This window comes from Hypanus sabinus, chromosome 19, assembly GCF_030144855.1.
Source record: "Hypanus sabinus isolate sHypSab1 chromosome 19, sHypSab1.hap1, whole genome shotgun sequence".
In the NCBI taxonomy this organism is placed as follows: Eukaryota; Metazoa; Chordata; class Chondrichthyes; order Myliobatiformes; family Dasyatidae; genus Hypanus; species Hypanus sabinus.
In genome coordinates, this window is record NC_082724.1 from 26,353,813 (window position 1) to 26,375,255 (window position 21,443).

Here is a 21,443-nt window from a genome sequence, read left to right on the forward strand (position 1 = left end):
AATACACACAAAATGCTGGTGGAACGCAGCAGGCCAGGTAGCATCTATAAGGAGAAGCACTGTCGACGTTTCGGGCCTAGACCCTACATCACGGCAAAGACCTGACCAAGGGTCTCGGCCCGAAATGTCGACAGTGCTTCCCCCTTCAAAGACTTGTTCACTTCCCTGTTTATTCTCCATAACAAGTTTCAGTTGCCAATACTCACTAATGGAGCGGTGGGCATCTCTTCCCTACTGTAGAGAAGATACTTCCAGCTAACAAAATAATTTAAAACACAGTTTATTTATTTACAGTGATATGCATTCTCAAGACTCACAAAGGATTTCTATCTTAAACATTTCCCAATTACAAACTATTTCTAAAACACAAAAAATTTCTTTAACTCAAGTGATTTCCAAAACACAGGTTTAATTCCTATAAACTAAAAACACAAACCATGATGTGAATGAGTGACACACACAAAATGCTGGTGGGACACAGCAGGCCAGGCAGCATCTATAGGGAGAAGTGCTGTTAATATTTCGGGCCAAGACCCCTTGTCAGGACTAACTGAAAGGAAAGATAGTAAGAGATTTGAAAATAGGAGGGGGAGGGAAAAATGCGAAATGATAGGAGAAGACCAGAGGGGGTGGGGTGAAGCTGAGAGCCAGGCAGGTGATTGGCAAAAGGGATACAGAGCTGGAGAAGGGAAAGGATCATGGGACGAGAGGCCTAGGGAGAAAGAAAGGGGGAAGGGAGCACCAGAGGGAGATGGAGAACAGGCAGAGTGATGGGCAGAGAGAGAAAAAAAAACTAAATATATCAGGGATGGGGTAAAAAGGGGAGGGGCATTAACGGAAGTTAGAGAAGTCAATGTTCATGCCATCAGGTTGGAAGCTACCCAGCCAGTATATAAGGTGTTGTTCCTCCAACCTGAGTGTGGCTTTATCTTGACAGTAGAGGAGGCCATGGATAGACATATCAGAATGGGAATGGGACGTGGAATTAAAATGTGTGGCCACTGGGAGATCCTGCTTTCTCTGGCGGTCAGAGTGTAGCTGTTCAGTGAAACGGTCTCCCAGTCTGTGTTGGGTCTCACCATATATTTAAAAGGCCACACCGGGGGCACCGGGGGCAGTATATCACACCAGCCTACTCACAGGTGAAGTGTCGCCTCACCTGGAAGGACTGTCTGGGGTCCTGAATGGTGGTGAGGGAGGAAGTGGAAGGGCAGGTGTAGCATGTGTTCCACTTGCAAGGATAAGTGCCAGGAGGGAGACTGGTGGGAAGGGATGGGGGCAATGAATGGACAAGGAAGTTGCATAGGGAGCGATCCCTGGGGAAAGCAGAAAGTGGGGGGGGAGGGAAAGATGTGCTTGGTAGTGGGATCCCGTTGGAGGTGGTGGAAGTTACGGAGAATTATACATTGGATCCAGAGGCTGGTGGGGTGGTAGGTGAAGACAAGGGGAATCTAGAGGTTGGTGGGGTGGTAGGTGATGTCAAGGGGGATTCAGAGGCTGGTAGGTAAGGACAAGGTAGGTGAGTGACTTGTCCTTCGCAGAAACTAAAGCTGGAGGAATGGATTCTATTCACCCTGTCTTGCTATTATTCTTCCTTTCACTCCTAAGAAGCCTGAACTGCTTTCAAAATGTATATCCTTTTCCCACCACTTGAGTGGCATTTGATATTTCCTTAGATGTTCTTTCAACACAGACAGTCTAAAAGCATTTTGGAGACACAATTCTTCAGCTACATACCACTAATGCTGTAATGCTGTAAAGCTAACTTCCTTGAGCACATAAAACCTTCCAACTGTAAACACATCATAGTTATTGATATGATAAATAATATTTAAGACCATAAGATATAGAAACAGAATTAGGTCATTTGGCCCATTGAGACTCCTCTGCCATTTCATCATGGCTGATCCAAATTTCCTCTCAGCCCCAATCTCCTGCCTTCATCCCATATTCTTTCATGCCCTGATCAATCAAGAATCTATCAACCTCAGTCTATATACATAAGTACTTGGCCTCCACAGCTGCCTGTGGCAATGAGTTCCATAGATTCACCACTCTTTGGCTAAAGGAAATCCTCCTCATCTCCGTTCTAAAAGATGCCCGTTTAATCTGAGGCTGTGTCCTCTGGTCTTAGACTCTCCCACCACAGGAAACATCTTTTTCACATCCACTCATCAAAGCCTTTCACCATTCAATAGGTCTCAATTAGGTCATCCCTCATTCTTCTAAGTTGCAGTGAATTTAGGCCCAGAGCCATCAAACGCTCTTCATATGACAAGCCGTTTAATCCTGGAATCATTTCGTGAACCTCTTTTGAGCTCTCTCCAACTTCAGCGGATCCTTTCTAAGATGAGGGACCCAACATTGCATTCAATAATCCAAGTGAGGCCTAACCAGTGTTTTCTAAAGTCACAGCATTACATCCTTGCTTTTATATTCTAGTCCTCTTGAAGTGAATGCTGACATTGCATTTGCCTTCTTCACCACAGACTCAACCTGCAAACTAATCTTTAAAGAATCCTACCTAGGGACCGGCAAATCCCTTTGCCCCTCAGATTTTGGTATTTACTCTCCATTTAGAAAATAGTCAACCTTTTCAGTTATACTACCAAAGTGCATGACCATACACTTCCCAACACTGTATTACATCTACCACTTCTTTGCCCATTCTCCTAATCTGTCTAAGTCCTTCTGTAGCTTCCCTATTTCCTCAAAACTACCTACCGCTCCACCTATCTTCATAACATCTGCAAACTTTGCAATAAAGTCATCAATTCCATTATCTAAATCATTGACATATAACATAAAAAGAATCAGTCCCAACACAGACCCCTGTGGAACACCACTAGTCATTGCAGCCAACTAGAAAAAGCTCCCATTATTCCTTTTTATTGCCTCCTGCCAATCAGCCACTGCTTTGTCTATGCTAGAATCTTTCCTGTAATACCATGGGCTCATTGATCTTTAAGCAGCGTCATGAAAAGGTCTTCTGAAAATCCAAGTACACAACATCGACCGGCTCTCCCCTGCCTATTCTGCATGTTATTTCCTCAATGAATTTCAAAATATTTGACAGGCAAGGTTTTCCCTTGAGGAAACCATGCTAACTATGGCCTATTTTATCATGTGCCTGCTAGTATCCTGAGACCTCATCCTTAATACTTGACTCTAACACCTTCCCAACCACTGACAGACTAAATGGCCTAGAACTTCCTTCCTTCTGCCTCGCTCCCTTCATGAAGCGTGGAGTAACATTTGCAATTTTCCTCTTTTCCGGAACCATTCCTGAATCTAGTGATTCTCTTCAGCCACCTCTTTCAGTACCCTAGGCTGTACACAGTCTGGTCTAAGTGATTTATCTACCTTCAGACCTTCCAGTTTCCCAAGAACCTTCTCTCTAATAATAGTAACTTCACACACTTCATGATCCCTGTCACCTGGAACTTCCACCATACTGCGAGTGCCTTCCACAGGGAAGATTGATGCAAAATACTGATTCAGTTCACCTGCCATGTTCCCCATTACCATCTCTCTAGCATTGTTTTCTAGTGATCTGATATCTATTCTTGCCTCTCTGTTACAATTTCTGTATTTGAAGAAACTTCTGGTATCCTCTTCAATGTTATTGGCTAGCTTATTTTTGTATTCCATCTTTAACTTTTTAATGACTTATTTAGTTGCCTTCTGCTGGTATTTAAAAGCTTGCCAATCCCCTAACTTACCACTAATTTTCACTCTATTATATGCCCTCTCTTTGGCTTCAATCTTGGTGGCTTTGACTTCTCTTGTTAGCTATGGTTGTGTCATCTTGCTTTGGAATGCTTCTTCCTCTTTAGGAAGTATATATCCTATGTCTTCCGAATTCCAGCCATCACTGCTCTGTTGTCATCCCTGCCAGTGTTCTTCCCCAATCAATTCTGGTCAGTTCCTCTCTTATGCCTTGGTAATTTCCTTTACTCCATTGTAAAACCGATACTTCTGACTTTAGCTTCTCTTTCTCAAATTTCAGGGTGAATTTGATCATATTATGATCACTTCCCCTAATGGTTCTTTTACTTTAAGCTCTCTAATCAGTTCTGGTTCACTGCACAACACCCAATCCAGAATAGCTGATCCCCTAATGGGCTCAACCATGACATGCTCTAAAAAGCCATCTGTTCTGCAAGCTTCCTTGAAGCAAGCAACTTAAGAGTTCGCTTGTCCTTTTGAAACAACCCAAATTAAACTACCCGGATTAAGCAATCTATCGTTTTATACTGCACCTTGAGCAGTAATAAAGCAGGCGTAGTGAGCTAAACATTGCTTCTCCAGACAGAACAAAGTTGGTCTTTAGACAATACTTGTTTTAACCTCAAGGTGATTAGTGCTTTCAATTTACATTTCAAGAACTGAAGACTGACTTCCTTTTACCTTGAGAAGTCAAACAACTGTTAGTTTATTTACATCTGTTTGTGATCTTACAGTGGCAGTTGCTATGTTTAGAAAGCAAGAGAGAGAAAGAGACCCACTGGCAAAGGAGGAAATATTCATCAAAATATTTATTAAACAAGGGAGGCCCAATCATGCATTCCATTTAAATCTGGCCTCTGGAATCCAATTTAAATCCAGCACAGTCTGATGAGATGTATACCTCCTTTTTCTGTGAGTGGATTTGGGCAATTGATCAAGCCCAGAGTGCAAAATAGATCTATAACAGAAAACTACCTTCAATTCAAGGATAGTTAGTTTGAAATTGGTGATTTCTTCAGATTGTAAATCTTCATTGAATGAATGGTATTAGCACAGAAAAGATGCACTGTATAAGAATATCATTACATTTTTACATTAGTTTTGTTTTGAACAGAAAGGATTGCTATAACAAATGGATTTGTTTAAAATATTCCCAAAACATTTGCTCAACATTGCTTACATACAGCACATTCTCACCAATAGCTATGCAATAGAATTAGAATCATGTTTATTATCACTGATTTACATGCGATGAAATTCATTGTTTTGCCATGGCAAAAGCGCAAAGACATAAAATTACTCTAAATTACAAAATAAGTAAATAGTTCAAAATAAAGAATAATGAAGTAGTGCTCACTGACCATTCAGAAATCTGATAGAAGGAGGGGGGTAAGCTACTCCTAAATCATTTAGTGTTGGTCTTTAGGCTCCTGTACCTCCTCCTCAATGGTAGTAACAAGAAGAAGGCATGTCTCAGATGGTGAATGTACTTAGTGATCAATACCACCTTCCTGAGGCACTACATCTTGAAGATGTCCTTGATGCGGGGAGGGTTCTGCCCATCTTGGAGGTGGTTGATTCCACAACCCTCTGTAGCCTCTTGCAGTTCTATGCATTAGCGCTTTCTTACCAGGCTGGGATGCAACCAGTCATAATGTTTTCCACTGTAAATCTATAGAAAATTGCAAGAATCGTTGCTGACATACCAAACCTCCTCAAATTCCTAACAAAGTAGAGTTGCTAGCATGCTTCTTCATGACTGTGTCTCAATGTGTTATACCCAGTATAGATTCTCCGATATGTTGACATCCAAGAACTTGAAGCTTCTCAGCCTTTCCACCACAGGCTGGTCTGTCTCCTCCCACTTCCCCTTTCTGAAGTCGACAATCAATTCCTTTATCTTGCTGATGTGGAATGTGAGGTTGTTGTGGTGTCAATGGTCAATTAGCAGAGATTTTGAAGATGGTGATTAATAGAGGGGATGATGGTGTTAAACAATAAGTTATAATCAATAAACAGTGGCCTGACATCTGCTTTGCTATATAGTAGAATGGAAAGGCAATGAGATTGTGTCCATTGCAGGCTTGTCATAAGACCATAAGATATAGGAGCAGAAGTAGGCTATTCGGCCCATTGAGTCTGCTCCACCATTCAATCATGGGCTGATCCAATTCTTCCAGTCATCCTTATTCTCCTGCTTTCACTCCATACCCTTGGATGCCCTGGCAAATCAAGGACCTATCTACCTCTGTCTTAAATACACCCAATGACTCGGCCTCCGCAGCCGCTCATGGCAACAAATTCCACAGACTTACCACCCTCTGACTAAAGTAATTTCTCCGCACCTCAGTTCTAAAAGGACGTCTTTCAATCCTGAAGTCATGCCCTCTTATCTTAGAATCCCTAGAATCATGGTAGGCAAACTGCAGTGGGTCCAGATCCTTGCTCAGGCAGGAATTAATTCCATCCATATCCAGACTCTCAAAGTACTTCATCAGTGTAGATGTGAGTGCTACCAGGCAGCTCACCTTGCTCTTCCTGGGAACCAGAATGACTGCTGCCCTTTTGAAGGAGGTGAGAACCTCAGATTAGAGTAGTAGAGGCTGAAGATCTCCTTGAACATTCCAGTCAATTCATTGGCTTCAAGTTTTCAGTACCAGGCCATGTACAGCACTGGGGCCTGTCACCTTGCGAGAGTTCACCTGCTTGAAGTACAAGTTCAAGTTCAACTTTATTGTCAATCATAAGCATGTATATCACCAAATAAAACAATGGACCAAGGTATACAACTCAGTACATATAACTTACGCACACCATAAAGTAATATTAACACAAATAAGAAGGCATATTTGAGACACAAGTTAAAAAGTAAACAGTATATCTCTACTGGCATTTCATATGTGATGAGACCACATCTTTTCACATTATAAAGTACTGTATGTCAATGATTTGGATGATGGAGTTGATAGCTTTGTAGAAAATACGAAGATAACTGGAGGGGCAAATAGTGTTGAGGAAGCAATGGGCCCACAGTAGGACTTAAACAGATTGGGAGAATAGTGACAGATGGAATATAGTGTAGAGGTGCACAGTCAAGGAATAAATGTGTAGACTATTTTCTAAATGTAGAGAGAATTGAAAAATCAAAGGTGTAAAAGGACTTGGGAGTTCTTGTGCAGGATTCCTTGAAGTTTAACTTGCAGGTTGAGCTGATGGTGAGGAAGGCAAATGCAATGTTAGTATTTATTTTGAGAGGACTAGAATATAAAAGCAAAGATGTATTACTGATGCCTTATAAGGCATTGGTCAGCCCACACTTGAATGTACTGTAAGCAGTTTTGGGTGCCCTGTCAAAGAAAAGATGTGCTGGCATTGGGAGGGTCCAGAGGAGGTTCATGAGAATGATTCTGGAATGAAAGGATTAATGTGCGAGGAGCATTTGATGGCTCTGGTTCTTTACTTGTTGCAGTTTAGAAGAATGAGGGGAGATTTCATTGAGACCTATTGAATATTGAAAGGCCTAGATGGAGTGGATGTGGAGAAGATGTTTCCTACCATGGGGGAGTCTAGGACTAGAGGACCCCTCAGAATAGAGGGGTGTCCATTTAGAACACAGTTGGGAAGGAATCTGTTCAGTCAGAAGGTAGTGAATCTCTGGAATTCATTGCACCAGGCAGCTGTGAAATCATCATTGGGTATATTTAAAGCAGAGGTTGATAGGTCAGGGCATCAAAGGTAATAGGAAGAGGCAAGAGTTTGGAGTTGAGAGGGATAATATGTCAGCCATGATGGAATGGCAGAGCAAACTCAATGGGCCAAATGGCTTAATTCTGCTCCTACAGTATGTCTTATAGTCTTTTGATTTTAAGGTCATCAGGAAATGGAGACACTGTTGTGTTTTCTTGACTACAGTGGTAGTGTGAGGGACAAGGTGAGATTGTCTATTATGTGCACTCCTAGAAACTTGATGCTCCTAACTCTCTCCATGGAGGAGCCATTTATGTGCAGTGAGGAAAGGTCAGTGTGCACCTTCCTAAAGTCCACAATTATCGCTTTGGTCTTGTCTGTGTTGAGAGTCAAGTCGCTGAGCATGCACCATTCAACCAGCCGGTCTATCTCCTCTCCGTACGGCGCCTTATCATCGTTCTTAACGAGACAACCACTGTGATGCTGTGAGCTTGATGATGTGGTTTGAACTGGACCTTGCAGTGCAGTCATGCATCAGCAGCAGGTTGAGCACACAGCCTTGTGCTCAGCTTGATGGAGCTAAAGATGTTTTGATAACAACAGGGATTAACTGTGATCTTTCTATCAAGATCCAATTACAGGGAGAGGTGTTGAGATCCAACGAGGACAGTTTACCCACCAGCTTATGAGGGATGATATTAGTAAACACTGAGCTGAAGTTGATAAACAGCATCCTGACATATGCAACATCGTTTTCTAGGTGGTACAGGACACAGGACAGTGGAAGCAGACAAACCAATTGCCTTTGTTCTTGCCATGATGGAGGAGATGGAGGCTGCCATTTTATAAAGAAGACTGGGTTCTCCATTTTGTGAGTTACCGCTTGCCTTGATCAGTGTTTTAAAGTCAACACAATAATGCTTCAGGTAATCCACTGCATTAGGGATCATTTCCAAATAAGAAGTTATTTGTTTGATATTTTTTGATTGAACATAACATGCAGGTGTGTGAATGTTTGTCTGTGTCAGGTCTGCGTGGTTCAAGCTGACTGAGAATAAATCACTGATTGTCACTTGCTGGGAATAGGGCAATAAGTAGATGCTAGCCTGGAGCAGAGCCAACAAAAAGGTGTTAAAGATCAGGCACATGGCCTACAGTCAATGGCACTGCAATGCAATATTTGCATTGATAAGAAATTAATATAAAAGCAGATGCATCCAGTGTGCTGGCGGGGGTAACTCTGTGAGAACAATTATCATGGATATGAGAGGCCCCATGGACACGGAGATTCAAAATGGAACTCCGAGGGACATGTGGCCAGCAGCAGAAACTCTTTCATAACTGGTAATATACAGTTGAATTTGGAAGTTTACATACACTTAGGTTGAAGTCATTAAAACACATTGTTTAACCACTCCACAGATTTCATATTAGCAAACTATAGTGCAGGCAAGACATTGAGGACATCTACCTTGTGCACAAAATGAGTAATTTTTCCAACAATTGTTTACAGACAGATTATTTCACTCTTAATTGACTATATCATAATTCCAGTGGGTCAGAAATTTACAAACAAAATCAAAAGAAATCACCCAAGACCTCAGAAAAAAAATTGTGGACCTCTGCAAGTCTGGTTCATCCTTAGGAGCAATTTCCAAATGTCTGAAGGTACCACGTTCATCTATACAAACAATAGTTCGCAAGTTTAAACACCGTGGGACCATGCAGCCGTCATACCGCTCAGGAAGGAGACGCATTCTGTCTCCTCGAAATGAACATACATTGGCGCAAAAAGTGCAAGTCAATCCCAGAACAACAGCAAAGGATCTTGTGAAGATGCTGGAGGAAACAGGTAGACAAGTATCTATATCCACAGTAAAACGAGTCCTATAGCAACATAACCTGAAAGGCTGCTCAGCAAGGAAGAAGCCAGAATACAGTTTGCAAGTGCAGATGGGAACAAAGATCTTTTTGAAGAAATGTCCTCTGGTCTGATGAAACAAAAATTGAACTGTTTGTCCATAATGAATATTGTTATGTTTGGAGGAAAAAGGCTGAGACTTGCAAGCCGAAGAACACCATCCCAACCATGAAGCATGAGGGTGGCACATCCTGTTGTGGGGGAGCTTTGCTGCAGGAGGGACTGGTGCACTTCACAAAATAGATGGCATCATGAGGAAGGAAAATTATGTGGATATATTGAAGCAACATCTCAAGACATCAGCCAGGAAGTTAAAGCTCGGTCGCAAATGGGTCTTCCAAATGGACAATGCATACCTCCAAAATTGTGGCAAAATTGCTTAAGGACAACAAAGTCAAGGTATTGGAGTGGCCATCACAAACCCCTGACCTCAATCCGATAGAAAATTTGTGGGCAGAACTGAAAAAGCGTGTGCAAGCAAGGAGACCTACAAACCTGACTCAGTTACACCAGTTCTGTCTGGAGAAATGGAACAAAATTCCAGTAACTTATTGTGAGAAGCTTTTGGAAGGCTATCCAAAATGCTTGATCCAAGTTAAACAATTTAAAGGCGATGCTACCAAATACTAACGAAGTGCATGTAAACTTCTGACCCACTGGGAACGTGATGAAAGAAATAAAAGCTGAAATAAATCATTCTCTCTACTATTATTCTGACATTTCACATTTTTAAAATAAAGAAGAGATCCTAACTGACCTAGGACAGGGAATGTTTTCTGGGATTAAATGTCAAGAATTGTGAAAAACTGAGTTTAAATGTATTTGGCTAAGGTGTATGTAAACTTCTGACTTCAACTGTATTTTCTGTTCTTTGACTGTTCATGGAAGGTGAGGAAAACTTGGTGCACACCAGGTATTTAGCATATGGATTCACATACTTGTTGATTTAGACAATAAAGGCACTTATCAGTAAATACAGATCTCTGTGTGTCTCCCTGATCATTATTACAAGGGTGATTCTTGTAAGAGACAATTGAAGCGATAAGCAGTCTGGAAACAGTCCAATGTAGCAAGAAGAAGGATGTTCTGACATCGGGTCCAAGACAGAGATCACAAGGTCGTTGAATGCAGTGAGGATTTTCACAGGTATGGTGTTATTCTCCCTTTCAGATTGTGTATAAAAGGGCATTGAGCTCATTAGGGAGTTAAGCATCACTGCCATCTATGCTGTTAGGTTTTGCCTCTTAAGAAATAATGTCATTGAAACCCTGCCACAGCTGGGATGCATCCTATTGTGTCTCTAACTTTACATGAAACCAGATAATCTTTTCTTTTTTGACTTCCACTGGGAAATACATACCAGAAGGATAAATCCCTTCTTTTTCTTTAATATCATACCATGGAGTTTTATGTTCAACAGGGAGCAGGGGAGACCCAGGTTTAATCTCTCATTTTTACTGCATTGGAATATCAGTCCAGATTTTGGGACTTTTTGAGTAAATGGATTGAGACAATGGCTTGGGGTCCTCTTGATACAATCCTCACAGTCTGATATAAAAACTGATATACCAGGCTTTCCAACCGTTTGGGTAACTGGTTAAAACAAGGAGCTAATTTTAAAATATTATGTAAGAGTTGTATTCAGCAGAAAGAGAACATATAAAACTATCAACCAAAAAGATAGTAAGTAAATTTTACTTGGTTAAGAAGGAAGAAAATAAGCTCCTTTCAAGTCATGGGATTTTACTAGATTTGGAGAAGCCATCTTCACAATTCTCCATTTAAATCAACCAAACTGTGGATGCAGTGTTAATGTGTAAGATGTTATTATATTGTTTGACATGCATGAGATTAATGGTTTGTTGGTAATTAATGAAATGCATTATCAAATATATTATTGTCTCGAGTTGTTTGAATCTGTGTGAAAGGATTAGGAATAAATTATACAACATCAGGCAAGGTGCTTATAGGAATTAGCCGAATCACATTGTTGTAGCACTGCAAAGTGACTTTAATAAGAAAAAATAATTTTCATTCACATAAAGCCTTTTCTGTCCTCAAGGTGTCCCAATGTGTTCCACAGATAATGAATAATCTTGGAAGTATAGACATGGTTTTTATTTAGAAATGTAAATGCAGATTGGATGTTGCAAAGTCTCACAAACACTGTGATAAGGAACTAATTAATTTATTTAGGCAATGTTAGTTGAGGGATAAATACTCACTGGAGAGATCCCTGTTTCTTCACGGTGGCACTTTATCTTTTATGAGTGCCTGAAATGGCTGATGAGCTTCAGTTTAATATCACATCCAAGGGATGACACCTCAGTTGCTGAAATACTTCAGTAACTGCACCGATGCATTAGCCTGTAAGATGTGCTGATGTCATGAAGCAGGGCTAGTACCCGTAGCTTTTGAACACAGTTTAACCCTTTATATTACTGGATGTGTTTTGAGAATATTCAATTTGGTTAAACAACATAAGTTACTTTGCTTTTAATGGCACACACACTTTGTCCCCAATTGACAAGGCACAGTTTATTGGATAGTCTAAATTACATGCATTCCATTTCTCATAGTAGTCACTTTTAATTTGATTTAAAATGTTGCTAAAATTAGACAATACTGAGATTACACAATACTAAGTCCGCTGCAATCTCAATCCATAATTAAGAGAATATTCAAATACAGAATTCAGTTACCATGCATTAATCCCCCAGGGCGAAGAATTCCAGCACATCCAAGACTCATTTTATTACTATGAACAATGAAAGGCGATGTATTTTTAAGCAAACTGCGATAATTAGTATATAAACAATAGATAATGGTTAGTGCTACTACCATAACCTGCTAATTTTATTTTTATCACAGTGTAACACAGTAATGATATTCCATGATGCAGCCATTCTGCTGTGGTAGATTGTACTCATCAAAAGATAAAGAAAGTCTATTAAACACAAAACACACTGGGAGCATAAATACCTCCAATCTGGCTTGAAAAAAATATCAGTATGATGATAGGACCAGTACTCATCAGTGAGAGTCATAGAGCCATACAGTCATACAGTATGGGAACAGGTCCTTCAAACCAACTGGTCCATGTTGACCAAGATGTCCCATCCAAGCTTGTCCTATTTGCAGTTTAACACATAACCTTCCAAACCTTTCTAATCCACGTTCTTTTAAAAATTATTTTATTGGCCTCAGCCTTTTCCTCTGCCAGCTGATTTCACATAGATAGCACTCTTTCTGTATGAAGTTTCCCCTGAAGTTCCTCTTAAATCTTTCCCATATCACCTTAACCTATGATCCCTAACTCTTGATATGCTAAGTCTGGGATAAAGACCAATTTCATTCAGACTATCTGTACTCCTCAAGATTTTATACACCTCACCGCTCAGTCTCCTACATGCCAAGAATTAAAGTGCTAGCCCATCCAATCTTTCCAATCTATCTCAGCCCTTTAACTCTTTCCGCATTCTTGAAAATCTTTTATGCACTCTTTCCAGTTTAATAATATCTTTCCTATAGCAGGAGAACCAAAACTGAACACAATACTCCAAGTGTGACCTCACCAATATCCGGTACAACTGCACCATGACCCCCAATTTTTACACTCAATGCGCTCACTTTTGAAGGCTAACATGCTGAAAGCTTTCTTTACCATCCTGTCTACCTATGATTTCACTTTTAGAAACTTGTACTCCAAGGTTCCTCTGATCTACAACATTCACCAGGGCTCTGCCATTCACAGTAAAAGTCCTACCTGGATTTGACATTCCAAAATGCAATACCTCACAGCTATCTGAATTAAACTATTTGCCACTCCTCAGCCCACTTACTCAGCTGATCAATATCTTCCTATAACTTTTGATAACCTTCTTCATTGTCCACCATACCATCTAATATAATGTCACCTGCAATCTTACTAATTATGCCATAAACATTCTTATCCAAATTGTTGATGTACTTGACAACAATGGCCCAGCACTGACCCACAAGTCACAGGCTCCCAGTCTGAGGAACAACCTTTTTACCATCACCCTCTGCTTTCTACCATTAAAGTCAACTGTGTATCCCAATAAGCCAGCACTCCCTGGATTCTATGATTCTAAATTTGCAGACCACCTACAATGTGGAACCTCACTAAAGTTCAGATCTACTGTCCTGCCCTTGTCAAGTTTCTAGGTTACCTCATCAAAAATTCAATCAAGGTCACATAACATGACTTTCCATGAAGTAACCATCCTGATCGCTCCAAATCAAACCCTGTCTTTCGAGATGTACGTATATCTTATCTCTCAGAATCCTCTCCAGCAACTTACCTAGCACAGGTGTACGACTTACTGGCATGTCATTCTCATGTTTTATTTTGCCATCTTTCTTAAATAAAGGTACAGTGCTTGATATCCTCCAGTTTACCGGCGCCTTTACTCATGGGCTAACAATGATTCAAAAACTTCATCCAGGGCTCCCACAATTTCTTCTCTAGTCTCCCACAGTGTTCTTGGATAAACTTAGGCACTACAGATTTGTCTACTTCTGTATTTTTAAAACATCCCGCCACTCCCTCTAATATAATGTGGACTATCCCCAATTTACTACCCCATTTACTTTTCCGAATTCTGAAATCTTCTTGTCTTACTCCACAGACAAAACAGGGGAGTAACAGCCTTGCTCATCTCCTGTGTCTCCACACAAAGGTATCCCTTTTGGTCTTTAAGGAGTCCTGTTCTCTCCCTGGTTGCTCTTTTTCCCATAATATAACAAAAAAATCTCTTTGGATTTTCCTAATGTTCTCTGCCAAAGTTGTTTCATGCCTCCTTTTTGCCCTATGATTTCCTTCTGCATCATTTTTACTGCTCAGGGAATTCACATGATGTCAGCTGCCTGTACTTGATCCATGACTCCTCTTTTTTCCTGGCCAGGACCTCAATATCCCTCATCATTCAGGGTTCATTACTCCTAAATTCAATCTATCAGGAACCTGCAGAACTTGAGCTCTCACAGTCTCACCCTTTTAAATGCCTCCCACTTGCTTGTGGTTCCCTTGCCCACAAACAGAATCAGAATCAGAATCAGATTTATTATCACTAACATGACATTAGATTTGTGGCAGCAGTACAGTGCAAAGATATAAAAATCTATCAACAGCAAATAAATAAATAAATAATACGAAATTTGAGTGATAACAAGGTAGTGTTCATGGCTTATGGGCCGTTCAGAAATCTGAATGCAGAGGAGGAGAAAAAGTTCCTAAACTATTGAGTATGGGTTATCAGGCTCTTGTACTATCATTGATGGCGACAGAAAGAGGACGTTTCCTGAATGATGAGGGTCCTTAATCAGGGAGGCCATGATCTTGAGGCACCGCCTCTTGAAGATATCCTTGATGGTGGGGAGCATTGTGCTCATGATGGAGCAGAGTGGGTCTACAACCCTCTGCAGATTCTTGCAATACTGAGCATTGGATCCACCTGAACGTCTATAGAAATTTGTAAGGTGTTGCAATCAACCTTTGCGGATCCCAATACCAAACTGTCAAAAGTTGCCTTGCCCTTATTTAGAAATTGAACCTGTAGACCAGTTCTGTTCCTTTCCATAACTATTTTAAAACTAGTAGAACTATGGTCACTGGTCCCAAAGTACTCCCCTACTGTCAACTCAGTCATGTGCCCTGACTTATTCCAAAAAGAGTAGGCTGAGCTTTGCTGTCTCTTTAGTAGGGCTCGCAATGTACTGCCCCAGGAAACTTAACTGAAGTAACTTAAAAAATACCACTCCATTTAAGATCTTAACAGGATGGCAGTTCCAGTCTATGTTGGGGAAGTTAAAATCCCCTACTGTGATTACTTTATTATTCTTGCAACTTTCTGAAATCTCCTGGCACATTTGTTTTTCCAATTCCAGTTGACTATTTGGGGGCCTATAGTACAATACCACCAATGTGATTACAGGTATTCCCTGTGATTATTGGTAATCCCACTGTGATTATTACTGTGATTATCAGTAATTCCATCTCTAACTACTGCTATGACATTGCCCTTCATCAAAACTGCAACTCCCCTTCCTCTCTTTCCTCCACCTCTATCCCACCTAAAGCTCCTCTACCTCAGAACATTAAGATGCCAGTCCTGTCCCTTCCTTAGCCATGTTTCTGTAATGGCTAAAGCATCTGATGCACCATCAATAACTCGCTGAGACGTGAGGCAAGATATAGGGTTTTATTGGCTGGAAGAAAGAACAAGCAGCAATTGACCAATTGGGGCTGTGTCTCCAATCACCTTTATACCGGGGTCTGTGAGAGGAGCCACATGAGCAGTCAGCAGGGGGCGTGTCCAGACAGGTATATGTAGTTCACCACAGCATCCTAGTCCCACTTAGCCATTCAAGTCTTGAATTCGTCCACTTTACCTGTCAGACCTCTTGCTTTGAAATAAAAACAGTTTAAAGCAATAAGCTGTCCTCACTTCAGGCCATTCTCCTGCCTTCTTGCCTACTTAACTTGTGGTCCCTGTCTGCATCACTTTCCAGCCTTTCATTTGCCTCCCTGACACCTGGAATGCTACCCAACCCCACTTCCAAAACATGACCACTGGCAACACAGTCAGAAACACAATTGGAAGACAATTGCTAAATAGGAACAGGTACAATGGAATCCAAATCCGATGTTTGCACCAGTTTAAATTTTGGATTATCTTAATGTTTCAAGCAATTCTTATTGAATGTTCCTTCAGCTTCCACAGTACCCACTTAACAGGATTAGGTTGAATGGCATCTATCGCCCAAACAAGCCGTACTAACCTCTGTACATAACTGCTGACCTCAAGTTGATATTGCCCGCAAAGGAGAATATGATCTTTGTTTTTAAAATGCTGGGAGATAGATAGCGTAGAAAGGGAAGAGTCATTTTTTTAAAATAAATGATGTTTCTAAGAAGAATAAGGAGTTGACAGTCTTAGCACACACTGACAGCTTAATTAGATAGGGAAGACTCTTAATTAAAGCTGTTAATGCCTTTTGAACTAATTGATGATTGGTCTGAAGTTTATGGAGCAAAGTAAGCAATGAGATGACTAAATAATCCATAGTACATTAAATCCTCATTACCCATGAATTTATGATCACAATTCTCCCCACCATTGAGGACATCTTCCACAGGCAGTGCCTCAAGAAAATGGAACTTCCCCATCTGAGACAAGTTCTCTTGTTGTTACCATTGGGAGGACCCATTCTCAACATTTCAGGAATAGCTTCTTCTCCTCTGCCAAAAGATTTCTAAATGATCCGTGAACCCATGAACACTATCTCATTATTCCTCTTTTGCACTACTCAATTTTTTTTTAAACTTATAGTAATGTTTATGTCATGCAGTGTACTGCTGCTGCAAAACAACAGTAATAGTAAACCTGAATCTGATTCTGGATCACATACTTGTTTTACAGAAACTGTGGACTAGGTGCACAGCCAATGCTGGGATCAGGCTGAAACTTACAAAGAAGTTGTTAAACAGTGGTTATCCTTCCATGGATACACCATTGCAATCTTACTGCCATTGCCAGCAGCCTTGGTAGTATCCTCACTCTTCTGTTCGCTGTGGGAAGTTTATGCCCCTGTCCCTTGTGAATACTAAAATAAAAATGTAATTTGAGAGTTATGAAGGATTGGCTCCATATTTTAATGTATATTTGCTCTACATTAAATATGTTAATACAGAAATTTTCTTTGAATAGTTTCTAGTGTTCCTAACATTTAAGTAGTACACATCTCCTGTTTAATCACTGGACTGATTTTACTGACAACTTGTATTTACACTTCTTCTTTTAGAAGAAAATGTGATTGGGTTGAAGACACCAGAGGAATCTGTGATCTGATGCTCCCAGCAGCAATGCCAGTCACATCTTGAGGTTTTACTGGCAGACTATGATTTTTGGTCTATTAATTTTAATGGATAAAAAATTACACTGCATGACAGATTTCCAGAGCTGCAATCCCCAAAAGCAGGAGATCATTGAATGACCCCCTTCCATTTCAACTCCGAACATAAAAGTGCCACTGCATTTGATAGACAGGAGCCCGTATTATCTCTCGACAGTTTCTATGCCAACTATCCTTAATTACTGTTGGGCCATCTTGCCAGTGGGCTTGTGGCTGAAAAGGTAAACTAACTGTAGATAGATGACATTCAAATGTCAAGCACTGTAGCATGTGCTGCACTCTGTTTTTTTTTATTATTTGCTTGGGGAAAGCTGCTATTTAACTACTAAAACTTTGATACTTTAAATATTGTCTGAAAGAGCAAGTAGATTAGTTATAAACATGTAATGAAACGTAACATTCAAACATCCACAGCCAGACAAGAAGACATTATTTGCAAAACACGATTATCAAAAACTTTAAATTGCAAAAATAAGTCACTGCACTAGTTAAGTTACAATGTGTATAAGAGTACAGTGGTGATTAAGATCAAGAAAGGTGTATATAGCAAAAGTTACTAAATGTGATAAATTAAAAACATGTATTAAATTAATTTTTTGAATATTAAATTTATTAATACATGTAAATGTTGCTAAGTGTTGGTGAGATTGACTTGTGTGATATCACATTAACGCACTGATGTTATTAAGGACTAGACTAACCATGTGAGGCACAGTTAATCTCCCCTTTTCAGAAAGTTCGTGCTACCACTCCTCTCCGCATGCTTCCAATAAATATTGTCATTCGGCAGGTATCCTGCTCACAGAGCAGGTTAATATCAAAACAGGAGGTAGAATTTTAATTAACCCATTTTCTGGTATTCATTAGGCAAGGATCGTTAAAATCAAGGCCTCCATCCATACATAAGAGTTCAAAATGAAAAAATTGTCCTTTTATTTTGTGCCAATGGGCGATTGCATGGGTGCAGTAAGTTAGACAACATCCATGCAAATCAGGGTTCAGATGGGCGAGATATCCCAACCTCTTGGGTTTGGCAGAACAAAGGTCATACCTACCCTAGACGTACGGAGACTGAGAAGGGTGGTTTTCTCACAGCTGAGTCCAGTGACTGTTAGCAAGGAGCCAACGAGCTGCATCTCTAGAGGTGGCCATTAAAAAGATGTTTCAAATACAATAATTTGGCTTTTAGATAGACCTTGGCTTTTAGAGGTATATGGATCAGATGTAGGCAGAAGAGATTTATATTAATTTGGCAGTGCTTCAGCGCACACATGGTGGGCCAAAAAGCCTGTTCCTGTGCTCTACTGTTCTGTTTGAAAACAAATTATCTATCTCTGTGACAGGGGAAAATCTGTACAAACAAAACACCTACTGTAAATTCCTTCAGGCCAGTAGAGAGTGCGTTGCTGCCGAATGGAATCATTATTATCTTTCAAATCATTGGGACTGGAAATTCAATATCACATTGTTACCATTATAATACAATTGCATAATTTTCCAAAAACGTCTCACAGTCAGTTGAGCAAAGGAATACTTTCACATGGTTATACACTTTCCCATGCATCTTGGAACATTTCTTCTACTTTAAAAGCTGTTATATGTTTGTTGGGTTACCCACATATGGGTTATGTATCCCAAGCCTGTATCCCATTGTCACAGTTCATATTAGGAGAACCTGACCTCACCTACACCAAGGTGGCAAACTGCAAAGTGACAAACAAGTACCTCAATGCACCTGGATAGCCAAAACCAGGATTGTGGGTGGTAAGAGATTGCAATTGCAGAATTCTTAAACCATGGTAGCAGCAATCTATATGATTTTCATACATAGAAAATCAAAATATTGCAGCATATAATAATGATAAAAGGTCCTCGACCTGAAATATGAATTGTTTCTCATTACACAATTGCTGCATGACCTGCTAAATATTTTGAGCTATTTTCAAACTTTTCCTAGGTAGGTCTATTTTGCTTCCTCACCAGTGGTACTGATCAGAGTCTGCATGTCCATCAGTTTCAGAGTTATCATGACAATCAGCTTCTTTAAATTCTGTTTTGCTTTTCAGAAGCAATTCTAATAGAGGGGTCCACCCTTAGGCCTCTTTGAAAATGCTACTGAAAACATCACGAGCTAAATATGGTACAAAACCAGGAGAGTGTCAGGTGAGAACCTCATTAAGGTTGACAACCTGATATGTGATTTCCTGTTAATGGGGAATGCAAAATCTCATGATGCACTGTGCCAGCTGAAAATGTAAATGACTTGAATGTGCAGAATCAACTCAGTTTGGCTAGAACTGAATAAGAAGTGGACATAGGTTGGAGTTTTCCTCTGTGCACTTTTTCCTTCTGTCTGAATAGACCACTTTCTTATTATAAGGTATCAGAATACTTTAGCTAAGTATCAGGTTTGTGGTCTGGTAACAAAAGGCAGGTAAATTCTGTTGAAAACCTGCATGTGCTAACACCCTTGTGTCATTGAAGCCAGCTGTGAAGAGCTTTTGAGATTGCCTCCAACAAAAAGTTGGGGAACGTCAACAGAAATGTTACCATCTGCGCTTGTATGCTCATCATTAAAAAATTCCAATGCCTTATAAAAAGCTTCCCAGCAATAAACTGTGAAGGGAATCAGTGGAGCTGTTAGCACTTTCAATCTATACTGCTGGCAAAGTCATAGATTATTCTTGAGACCTGCGACAAGATCGTCTGCCCATGTAATTGTCACTTCTATGGGTTTGCCTAGTTTTAAATTTATTAAATCTGACATGCTCTTCCAAATCTTCATTTTTTTAATCCTAGTTTCCTATTTGGTACCAATCGACAATTAGTATGATTGATAAAACACAGGCTACCTTGGTTATAGAATTGTGCCAAACAAGTAAATATTAGTCAATATTTATTTTTCAAGATTTATTTAACACATGTACTTCAGTTTAATGTTGATTATAAATACAGAAGCCTTACTCTTCAGTGGCTGGTTATGATCTAAATACCTCACTGGAAGTTGGATAACCATGAGCCAAAACAATGCCACATTAATCATCGGCAAAATACTAATTGTTGCCATGTTCCAATGCAAACAGTTTGATTTTGTACAATCAAACTTATCCTTGGGCTTTGTGTAAATTTTCAGGCAATATTGTCAGTTGTTTTCTTCTCTACAAGCCTTCATGGGTTAACATTGTAATATGTTTTTTCCTCTGTTTTTGATTCCAGCAATGTAAGTTCTTGTGATAAAGAAATTTAAGGTCAACACTGATGTGTTTGAAAATAAAGGGACCAACAAATATGTTTTTTGCTCAGATTCTGACTGACTGATTTGTATCCTCCCTGGTTTCATTAAAATTCCAAACAATTGTAACTTTCCTTTGTTTTCACGGTTGCAGCACATATGCTTTTATTGTTTACGCCAACTGACAAAAATGGGGGAAAAAAACTGTAAAGAATACTCATGATGAAAGTTGGCATTAAAATACTTTCCTGTGGATAACTGGTTTTCAGATTGCCATCAGCCACAAACAAAGCAACATCTTGGAGATGAGGAATGGAGTGCAACATAACCACAGGTAAACTGGTGTCACTGTATCAGGTTTTTTTTCAGGCAGCATTTATTTTAAAGGCACAATTAAATAAAACGCATTAAATGTGGAAAACCCTGAATGTGGCTGAAGTGGCACAATGGCTGAAAGGTGTCAATATTCCCATTCACAGATGGTTTGCTGTTACGCTTCTGTCAGTCTGAGTGTAATTTAGGGAATTTATACATATTCAGATTGGCAACATCCCAAATTATCAAAATTATAGAGGGGGCAGGGGGAGGTTAGTTAAATGGTAGACTGCCTTTCTGAAGCTGCCACAAAATCCAATACATCTTGTCATTGAATTACTGGAAATCCAATGTTGCTTGAATTGTCAACGATTGGATATATATCCCCCTAGCACCAGTGATCTACACTTGACAGGGCTGGCAGGGAAATTGGATGCATACCCATGAAGCAACTGCAAAACAAATAAATCACCTCTGACATTTCAGAAAAGCTAACATCATTTGCTGCACTCCATCCAAGCTGCTGACACATGTGAAAAAGAATATTTAGCCATCAATTCAATGGGCAGCTGATTTGCAACCGGTCAAGAGATCTAGTTCCTTTTGTACATGTTTCTATGT

General features: G+C 40.0%; 1 protein-coding gene and 1 long non-coding RNA gene across 6 annotated transcripts in view; one reads left to right on the forward strand and one right to left on the reverse strand.

Annotated features, from left to right (window-relative positions):
* LOC132377833 (uncharacterized) overlaps window positions 1–20,744 on the forward strand; it is a 93,101-nt gene extending 72,357 nt beyond the window's left edge. The window contains exons 3-5 of one of the 2 annotated variants that reach the window (XR_009506788.1): window positions 8,177–8,287; window positions 10,350–10,483; window positions 17,165–20,744. This is a non-coding gene — a long non-coding RNA (uncharacterized LOC132377833). Of the gene's footprint in view, window positions 1–8,176; window positions 8,343–10,349; window positions 10,484–17,164 lie in introns of both variants that reach the window. The other variant, XR_009506787.1, reaches the window with a different exon arrangement.
* Window positions 1–21,443, reverse strand: part of fhit (fragile histidine triad diadenosine triphosphatase) — a 942,594-nt gene that overhangs the window by 31,422 nt on the left and 889,729 nt on the right. The gene's annotated exons all lie outside the window — the stretch shown is intronic.